Source organism: Arctopsyche grandis, chromosome 2 (assembly GCF_051622035.1).
Source record: "Arctopsyche grandis isolate Sample6627 chromosome 2, ASM5162203v2, whole genome shotgun sequence".
Taxonomy (NCBI): domain Eukaryota; kingdom Metazoa; phylum Arthropoda; class Insecta; order Trichoptera; family Hydropsychidae; genus Arctopsyche; species Arctopsyche grandis.
In genome coordinates this window covers 33,876,211-33,887,836 of record NC_135356.1, presented here as the reverse complement: position 1 = coordinate 33,887,836, position 11,626 = coordinate 33,876,211, and positions in this window count along the sequence as shown.

The following is an 11,626-nucleotide window of genomic DNA, read 5'->3' as shown; positions in this document are numbered from 1 at the left end:
TATTATCAATAATAGAAGTATGACAAGATAGTAGATAAATATATTAAACTTTGAGCATATTATAATTGTCTCCGCAAAAAATTTTTTTTCCATAAAATTTCTTTCCAAAACAGATCTACATATTGCGTGTATCCTGTCTTCACATTCCTTACCATGCAAATACTATATGTATACTAGTGTTGGACCCGTTGATTTCAACGGGTGGTTTCGAAAAGGAATTGAAACTCGAATAAAAATAAAGTTAAAGATATTGAATCGACTGGTTTCGGAAAGAAATTGATGCACGAATTAAGAAGTGATTACGAATTACGTTTTGTGCATCGCCGACCCTCCGACGCCTTTGCCCCCAGCGCCACCGACGCCTCCGGCGCCCCCAGCGCCCCGATGCCTTCGGCACCCCGGGGGCTTCGCCCCCAGCGCCGCCGGCGCCTCCGGCGCCCCCAGCGCCCCCAGCGCCCCGATGCCTTCGGCACCCCGGGGGCTTCGCCCCCAGCGCCCCCGGCGCCACCAACGCACAAAAATGAAAAATATGAAAAAAATGAAAAATATGAAAAATATGATAAAAATGAAAAAAATGAAAAAACTGAAAAAAATGAAAAAAATGAACAAATATACAAATATATATATTTAGCGACAGTCCGTTTTTATATATAGTATAATAATTACACTTGCAAAAACAAATTTCATGAAATACAATCATTTTTATATGGTGGTACAATTTACAGCAAGTGGTACGCGAGTCAAAAAAGGTTGGGAAACGCTGCAATAGAACATTGAATAGAAAAAAGGTAAAATTATATAGAAAAAATATTATAAAAGAAAGCATGAATAGAAAATAAAAATATAAAACAGTAATTTAAAATAGTAAAAATAACAATATGTAACAAAGAATTTTATAAAATTCCCAGTGTTGTACCCGCCTTTGCCCGTGTTTTTGTGACCAAAATAACATTCTGATCAAATAATAAAACTACTGACCATCTATTCATATTAAAATACTGACTATAAATTTATTAATATATAAGGAACAAATACACGAATAAATAAATAATAAATCAAACATCTTTGTTTTATGTGTGTTACAGTGGGGTCATATTGTCAGTGAAAATATATTTTCACTAGTGTTTTAGTGAAACCGAATATGTATTTTCCCACTAGTGACTAGTACCTACATGCACAAACATATGTATATGTAACTAAAAATGGTGCGATTTCGTTGTAACATGTGTATATGTATGTATGTACTTATATGATGACTGAATAATAACTTACCGGACAAATAATAAAAATACTGACCATCTATACATATTACAATACTTTTTACGAGTTACAATACACAATTATACGAGTTAACAAGTATACAAATCAGTCAGTTTATTGAAAAAAACATGTAGTGATAAATTAAAAATATTCTCGATATTTTCGAGATTCATAAAAAATATTCTCGAGATATCAGAATCTCGAAATTTCAGAATAAAATATTCTCGAAAAACGAGGATCAAAATTTCTCGAGAAATCTCGAGACGAGATTTCTCGATCACAACCTCTACATGTAATCCATATCGGTTGTTATGTATGTATGTTTGTGCATAATAAACTTGGGGCATACATACATACTACTAATATGTAGTTATCAAGAATATTATAAATTATAACATAATTCTACAAAATGAAATCAAAATATGTATACTTATGTATATGCCTACACAGTGGCGGACTGGGACTGAAATTAGTGCATGCCAGGAGTCAAAGGGGGCCCACCCAGGGTTAAAAAAAATTGTCCCCCCCCCACCCATATAACAAAAATTTTCTTCTTTCCATCACGCTAAAAACCAAGGGTAAAAAATAAATAAAATTTTCAAAAATGGGAATAAACAAATTTAGGTACAAGAAAAACGGCAAAAGCAAAATAGATCCATAAATTACATTGTATATTTCGTTTCAACCCTTGTCCTAGGTAAATAGAATGCATCATAAAATAATGCGGCATAAAAGCGGCTTTTACTATCTGGAGAAAACAATCACAGACGTCATTTCATCTTTTTCTTGGGGGGGGGGGGCAGGCAAAGATTGGTCAAATTGAATTTTTTTTCAAAAAATCTTTTTTATATCGGAATAAAAATGGAAAATATTCTTTGCATAGACCTTATTGAATTATAAAAGATGAAAAAAATAAGATTGTTTTTGAAAAATTAATTATAAAAAAATATTATGCAAAAAGTGAAAAAAGCGCAAAAAGCGAAAATTTTTTCCAAAAATCTTCACATTTCGTGAACACCCGTTAACCGAAAGTGACAGTTTACTCCTGTTGGCAGTTTACCGGATTTTTCTTCCACTATTTTAATCGATCCTTTAAATATGTCTACTCTTCACGATTTTATGTTAGATATTTATTTATTTATTTATTTTAAACAGACCATTGTGGCATAACAGGAATTCCTAAAGCGCCACAATGGTCAAAAAATATAACACAAAAAAGAAAAAAAACAAAATAACAATTAAACATGAACATAAATACATCAATACATAAACATAAAAAATAGCATTTAATAATAACAGATAAAGTAAAAATATCAAATAAAATATAGCATAAGGAATGCCTTGCACCTACAGCCAGTTTCAATAAATATGTAAGAAACAACTACAAATACAAAACATCCCTGTAAGGCCCAAATGGAAGAGAGCTAATCAAAATTTCACTCATAAATCACAATCAATCATGAAAACAATGATGAGCGCAGACTACCAGATAAATGGGTTAGAGTAATTTCGACAATTTATGCTCACTAAGGTGGAAAATATCACATTCAGTCTCGGCAGCAACGATTTCATTAAGAAGTCGGATAGCTCTTGGAATAGGAGCCATTCGAAAAAGGACTGTGCGGGCAGGAGGTACAGCTAGCAAATGATGATGTCTACCACGCACATAGTGATTAGGGACATAAAGTCCCAACTGCTCCAGCAACAACGGGCATGACGTATTACCACGTAAGAGCAGGAGAACGAAACCAATTAATGAGAAGTTTCTCCGAAGTTCAAGGAAATTATACCCAAGCATGCCCAAAAGGAAAGGAGTGGGGTAGAGATATGGGTAATACCCATATTCTTTCCTATATAGGAAACGAAGAAATGCTTTTTGCACTTTCTCAATCATCAGAGAGTAATTTGCTTCATGCGGATTCCACACAATCGCATTATACTCTAGCTTACTTCTCACAAGCGAATTGAAAAGCAAGCGAGAAGACAAAGGATTGGAGAATAATCTTGCATATCTCAAAACAAATCCAAGTCGACGAAAGGAAACGTCAGCGACTTTCTTGATATGGTTGTGAAAGGTGAGCTGAGGATCAAAAGTGATACCCAAATCGACAATAGATTCCACACGCTTCAACAAGACGGATCTAATGGAATATCCGTGACAATAGAGCGAATGTGCACGTCCATAGCTCATAAATGCACATTTGTTTAAATTAAGTTCAAGGCCTAAACTAGAACTGAACTCCAAGACAGCGTTTATATCAGCTTGAAGGAGAGAGGCTTGCCTCTCATCCTTGACAGCAAAAAATAATTTAACGTCGTCAGCAAACAAGAGACATGATGCATTACATAAAACTTTAGGGAGGTTATTAATAAGAATTGTAAATAGTAATGGGCCTAAAGTGGACCCCTGAGTAACACCAGATCGAGTAAAAAATGAAGGAGATTCATAAAGACCATATCTAACAAATTGCTTCCTATCACTAAGATAAGAAGCAAAGAGTTTAAGAAGACGCGCTGAAAAACCCACTTCAGCTAACCTGATCAAAAGAGCGTCATTATTGACTTGATCAAAGGCTTTACGAAAGTCAAAGTAGGCTACATCAACTTGCTGACCAACGTCAACTTTAGACATGATCAAATGTGTGAAGCAGGCGAGATTAGTGGTAGTGGAACGACAGGGTGTAAAACCATGTTGCTCATCACACAATAATCTTTTAAACTGCGCAAGAATCAAACGGTGAAGGATGATGTCAAAAATTTTGGGAATAGCCGAGATAATAGCAATAGGTCTATAATTTTCAACCTCATTTTTAGAGCCACTCTTATGAATAGGAATGACTCTAGATAATTTCCATTTTTCAGGATAATTACCAGAAGCAAGAATAAGGTTAAAAATAAACTGAAGAGGCTCTAAAAGCGAATTACAGCATACCTTTAATACGTCAGGGGGCACACCGTCAGGCCCAACAGACCCCTTCAGCTTCATAATAGCCATCCTAACATCTCCCAGCGATACCCGCGGAATGTCTATACCGACACCCTCAGTACCAATTTGTGAAGCCAAACTAGCATTAAGGGATGGTTTTCTCTGGTCAAAGACACAGCTAAAAAATGAAGCAAAAGCATTGGCGATCTCAGGACCGTCAAAACTTTTATTACCAAATGAGAATGAATGCTCAAGACCATGTGAAATATGCTTACTCTTAATAAAACTGAAAAAGTGGTTAGGATTAACCGCAATAGCACTCTCCATCTCATTAAGATAGACAGTATATCGCTCACTCACACCACGTTTCACGATCTTCCTAAGAGTCCGGAATTTCTCACAGTCACAAAATGATTGGCTACGTTTCCATCTTCTATGAGACAACCATTTTGCACGAACATCAGCTATAAGTTTGCACCCAAACCACGGCGGAAATACCCGCCGATGTTGTTCCGAATTAGGATAACTGATGAACCGAGGAACATGACTGTCAAAAATATTATAAAGTGTATAATACAAATATTCAACAGCATCACCAGTATTCATGAGGTACATTTGGCGCCAGTCAATTGAACGAACCTCATTATAAACCAATTCAGAATCAACACGAGCAAAATTCCATCGCAGTGAGGAAACCCCAACCGATGAACAAGCTGAAGCAGCTCTCACAGAAGAAATAAACAAAAGCTCAATATGTAATGCATCATGATATAGGTCCTCAGGGATGATCGCAGTTCCTTTTGGGCATTGGATCATCGTTGCTGACACATTACATTCATTCACTAACATAATATCAAGCATACTTGGATTAATGGGTGAACCAATCTGTATTATGTCGCAATAGGAAATCACAAAATTAAATTTATTGCGGACATGAATATTACCACTAGGTAGATTAAAATCACCCATTATTAACAATATATCACGTTCATTCATAAAATCACGCACATTCATCATATTCACAAACAATAACTCGTATACGTCCTCTTTCGCAGCAGGCGGAATGTAAACCACACATATAAACATTCTCAAAAATATAAAATCAACTCTCACCCATAAGTCCTCACCAGATAGAGTTTCAAAATTTGTCATCCGGACTGACCGAAACCAATCACGACAAGCAAATAATACACCACCACCACGTCGATCAACTCTATCGCGACGATGCACCATCCAGGAAGAATCAAAAAGTTCAGCATCAAAAAATGATGAAGTCAAACATGTTTCCGTTAGTGCTACCATATCATCACAAATAGTAGAAAAGCTTTGTCCTGAGACCCCGTACATTTTGGTAATAAATTACCAATTTTCGGTTTCCCAGTTTGGCGCGTGACTTTCTTTGGGACAAGAAATGGCAGTTTTGATTGAGCCAACGGAGACGAAACGGAAGAGGAAGCAGAAGAAGAAGCCAACACAGTCACAACAGCATCACGACTATCAGGACCATTTGAGCAGGCAGATGTAGGAGAAGAGGCAAATGTAGGAGAAGAGGCAAATGTAGGAGAAGAGGCATACATAGACGTCACTGCGACCGTTTCCATAGAAGATTCACCAATACTTGCAGACGTAGTTTTTATATCAGGCTTCAAACATTTAGCAGCTCCCGAACAAACATCAGCAAATGAAACACTTGGGCGCAGCTCTAATGATGAAACAACGTCAGTGGCAGACATAGAAGTAGTATTAGTATTCGATTTTATATTCTTAATGCTCATTCCCCAATCTTTAAATCTACCAAAATGAACACCAGCAGGCCAAGAACCAGGAGAAAATAACAGGCCAGCGACAGAAGCAGGAACAGATACCTTAAAGGATGTATAAGATCCTCGTGCATTAAGAGGGGAAACCACAATGCCATCCTTTAATCCACAGATGGCACTAACGTGAGTCAAAACCTCGTCACACGAAGTGTCCAATGTGTAATTCCTTGTATCAATGTGATGAAAATATAATAAAAAAATCATCAAATTTAATTAACCAGAAGTGGGATTTTTTCCTCTTAAAAAAGTAAAAAAAAATTTTACCACACCCCTGATCGTATCAAGCTGAAAATTTATATTTGTGTTCTTTATGTACTAAAGGTTTTGGTCAGAAAGCAATTTTATTAAATAACTAAAACTTTTTTTGGACCGAATTCGTTACACATGAAGTTTAAATCCATCTCATTCGTTGTTTTGTGAGAGAATGGACGTCTGCAAATAAATAAAATAAAAATACGAGAAATAAAATCATTTGTGATTGAACCGATTCAGTAAAATATTAATTTAAAATCTTTCTTGAAAACAAAAAATATACGAAATTTCGGAAAAATAAACGTTACACATCTGTTTTTGAGACAAAATAAAGTAAAGGGGACCTTTCTAACGATTCGCTCCATAAGATGAACAATCTCTAAGAATTTTACCCAAGCATACCACTTAAAAACCAAAATATACTTGCTTTAAAATAATAAATTTTTTTTTATTTTATTATTTACCCAAAAGTAACATACATAAGAAATAAACGTAGCATTCACAGATCCATAGTATCTCATTAATCATTAAGTTCATAATATTTTCTAAATTCACACTATTCCTTAATTTAGGGGGGCGAATGCCCCCCTATGACCCCCCCCCCCAAATTACGTCCCTGAAAAAAATGCATAATATTTTTAATTAATGTTAATCGAAAATTTGGATTTTGGGGAGGGGGCCCCTATCCTATATTTCTATATACATGGATGTGTCTAGATTAGGAATAGATTTTATATTCGGAAACTGTTTAAAATTGTGTATTTAAATCTTACTATATCGTCGAATTATAATAAAATGTTATTTTGAAAGTATGAAGTAAATTTAAATCGCTGGTTGATGATGAATCGAAATTGTTTTAAGCAATTCAGTTTATATTATTCACGGCAATTTGTTTTTTTCCCATTTTTATTTCAGTAGGTAGTTGTTAGTTGTAGTTGTATTGGTATATACATAATATTGAGGTTAGAAATGGGCCCGGCAAAAGGGCCCACGCAAATGTTGAAACTTACATTTCGAGCCTAATAAAAAAAGTTAACCGATCCTTGGGCTGTTAAAGCAGGTATTAGTTGTTTGTGTATATTGTAAGAAATTTATTTTGTTGAAATACCCAAACTTTAGGTCCCAAAGTGCAATATCCTATAAATTTTTACACACGTGAAATAGTTAAAAAGTTATTTAATTTTACTGAGGGCCCATATTTTCTAACAGATAGTGGGGCCCACATGCCATCGGGCATGTTCGCTTTTATGGCCAGTCCGCCACTGTGCCTACATACATATTTTCTGAATTTCAAATGAAGGTACCATTGTGGTAAATCTTGCTCAAAGATTATATCTGAAAATCAAAATCAAGATGAAATACAACAATTGTTTAAAAAAACCACGACCAAGTTATTCAAGAGGCTTGTAATAACAAAACAAAACTGGTTTTTATTCTTTGAGAAAATTCTTATTACCACCAAAAGAATTATTGAATTTAAAAACAAAATTGTATCCATAAATCTTCCCCTCTCCCTCCCCAAATTAAATTTGTTTGTATTATTTTATGGTAATGAAATTCAAAATGCAAGTCTTTCAGTAAAAAAAACACAAATAATTCAATAAAAAGTAAATTTTCTGCCAGCTTTTTTTAGTTTTTCATAGATGGCATTAATAAATCTCACTTCAAATATGGAGAATTTTTTGTTTAAATTAAACCTACCTTAAACGGAGAATACTAGTATCACAATGAATTTGTAGATGTCAGCAAAACTCGAATCATACACTGGTTCCCAACTCATGTATTATTATTATATTTTATTTAAAAACACTTACAACAAATAAGATTTGTATATTAATAAGGCATTTGATATAAATTCTGCCTCACCGCCAGCATGAACAATTATGAATCTGGACCCTTTTGATATTGGCTTCCTAATGCCTTTGCTTGATGAATCGCCCCATGACATAGAAGAAAAATATGTATGTATTGTACACATACGTTTCATCGGTGTAGATGATAGGCCTTCCTTCATTTCTCTACTTTTGAATTTCTTTTATATACAAAATCCGGCAAAAGTGGGGATTCTCGACAGGGCGGACCCTCTAGGCTCGGAAGCGAGGCTCGGTCGACCCGCTCCTTCCTCTCATTGGTTGCTCTTTGCGACTACTCTAGTATTGCCGTGCCCTGAATTAACTCAAATGTTACCTGATGAAATACTCCGACATATACTGCCTGGTTCGCATATAATTTCGGACGGTTAGCAGCGTACGGATTAGTAAAGGGTAAGCCTTTACTGTAATTATCCTATTTATACATTTTCTAGCATCTCGTATCCTTTAAGTACACTATTGTAAAATAAAACCTTCAAAAATTTGCCAATGAATATTAAAAATAAAGCTTCAAAGTAGCCGCTTAACACTATACTGGCTTTCCGAGCTGGCAGCCGAATATCCAAAAGCCACTATAGTGGCTTTCATTATTCGTTCAAGACGTTAAGAGTCATTATTTCTTAATCTTCATTTACTGACGGAGTTGTGAATACTTACAACTGGCCAAATTTTAAATCCTGCGCGTGGCGCAAAAAACTCAGCGCAAAATCAGTTTTTTCAATAAGTTTTAAATGCGTTTTCGAAAATAATTAATAGAGGTAGGACCGGAAGCGCGCCGTCTATTGTTCCAATATTGTAAATGCTTTTTAAAAAAGGTTCGGCAAACCTTTAACAATGCATTTACAACATGTGAACAATGGACAACGCGCTCTGGGCCCGCTCTTTAATAATTACTGTATTGAAATTGTCGGCCATATCTACATGATAATTTCATAAATGCGAATAAATTTATTTGATACTCTTTGTGCCTTGAAATATAACGCAAGCAGGATTTCTCAACTAAGGCCACAAAAAATTATTTTTAAGCAGGGTTTCTAAACCGGGCAGCAATTTTTTTTTCAAATAGATTTTTTTAGCAATCCAAACTTTTACGTATGCAGGGCTTCTGAACTAAGGTTCGCAAATCATCATTATGAAACTTTGCTCATTGATCATTGCAGCATAATAAGAAAATTCTGCTGCGCATAAATAGGATGTAGAAAACGGAAGTAAGACAAAAATAGCTTGTTTTCCATATTGGGGTTGTCTTTTGACAAACCCGCTCAGAAATCATTTAATGGCTTTAAAATTCATCTACTTTAAAATTTAAGTCATTCATCTAAGCCAGGAAAACAATCAAAATTATTAGATTCAACTGATGAAATTCAAAATTGAATTTTATCTCTTGTATTAAAAATTGTATTACCTTCACCTTATATTGTAATACTTTTTCCACAATTTTTATTCCCGTGTCCAATTTCTAGGCGCGTATTTTTGACCAATAAATCATATATATTGTGTAAAACATCAATATCTTTATTACTCATTTGTTTTTTTTTTGTTTTTTTTTCGCGTTCGATTCATTAGGATATCTTTGTGGAATACAATAAATTTCCGCTAGATACTATTACTATTTAACAAATAGTTGAAAAAACAAGAATTTTTTGGTTGAGGTGTACCCCATATCGATACGGGAGGGCTAAATATGTTACAGCCTATAAAACCATAGCAAAATTTTCGTGGAACACCTATTCAGGTCCCGTGGAACATATGTAGTTGGGAAACATAATGGGAAACCCTGATCTAGTAAAATTAGCGATTTCGAAAGAAATCGTAATGATGAATGTCAAATGCATATTGAAAAAGAAAAGATTAGTGTTTAGTTTGTGTTTTAAATGTAAATTTTTCTTCAAAGAATTCGAATGTACAATTCGCATTAAAATTTAGTTCGCCATCTTCGGCATATAGATTTTATCGGTATCCGTCACGAGCCCGAATGTGAAACGCCCGAAAACGCAAATGTCGGAAGGCAAAGATCGATAATCGAAAGATCTTAAGTCGAAAGATCAAAAAAAGGGTGCATGATAAACGGTACATACTCACGTACTTAAATCAATGGCCGATAAATACTTCAATACATACATACGTATACGCGTACATTTTAGATATGAATAGCAGATGCCGTGAAGACGGGCTTGCGAACCTTGGTCTAGAATCCGTTCATACGTAAGATTTTACTTTTTTTAAGTAATATTTTTTGCGGAACTCAGTTGAGAAACCCTGTAAAAGTTTGGATTGCTAAAAAACTATTTGAAAAATAAAATTGCTGCCCGGTTTAGAAACCCTGCTTAAAAATAAATTTTTGTGGCCTTAGTTGAGAAACCCTGCTTGCGTTATATTTCAAGGCTCAAAGAGTATCAAATAAATTTATTCTCATTTATGAAATTATCATGTAGGCCGACAATTTCAATACAGTAATTGTTTTCGAAAACGCATTTAAAACTCATTGAAACAATTGATTTTGCGCTGAATTGTCGTTGCGCTGAATAGTCCATGCGCTGAATAGTCGTTGCGCTGTGAGTTGTCTGCGCCGAAAGGTCGGCGCTAAGTTGGTTTGCGCCGATTTGTCGTGCCACATTTGGCACGCATACAAATTAAAGTTTCGTCGTCCCTGAACTAATGCGTTATGTGAGATTGAAAATGATTGACATCTATCGGCATTCCTTTGCAGTACAATAAAGTAGAAATCAGCTTTACCGACTATCACTTCCAATTATGTCATCTAGAGGTACTTATTATAAGTTGCATTTAACATTTCAAGAAACCGAAATAGTTTATTTTTCGTGTGATAAATATTTGAAACTATCGCACTCAAATAATTCGGAAACGACACTAAAAATAAAGTAAAAATTCGGGTGTGACCAACCCATGAGTTTATCTATGTATTTGAGGAATATAAGAAAGTCACAAAACAAAATTCTATATTCAACCGTACACACACATTCACACATACTGGCAGCATTACGAAATACTAATAGCTAAGATACAAATTGAGCGCAAATGTATGGAAACTTGCACAAGACAAAAGTTCTACTTCCGGTTGGCGGATTTTGGTCAAATTTTTACCGCGGTGAATTAAGATTATTAAACTGTGATTTGACATACAAACTGTCAAAGTGAAATTAACGCAAAAGCGATTGCCAACCTTCTCTAGAGGCTAGAGAGCGTCAGATGAGCTGATTCTGATGAGTAGAGGTAGGACCGGAAGCGTGCGGTCTATTGTTCGATTGTTGTAAATGCTTTGTAAAAAAGGTTCGGCAAACCTTTAACAATGCATTTACACCATTTGAACAATGGACGGCCCCCTCAGGGTCCGGGCTTTACTGATGAGATGTCCGCGAACTCCTCGCGAAGACCACAACCAACGGCCATGGCCACGGCCACGAGGGCTTTTGGCTCGAACATATGTCTAGTCGATAATAATAAAAATTTCGTTAACAAAAAGTATTTGCGAATAT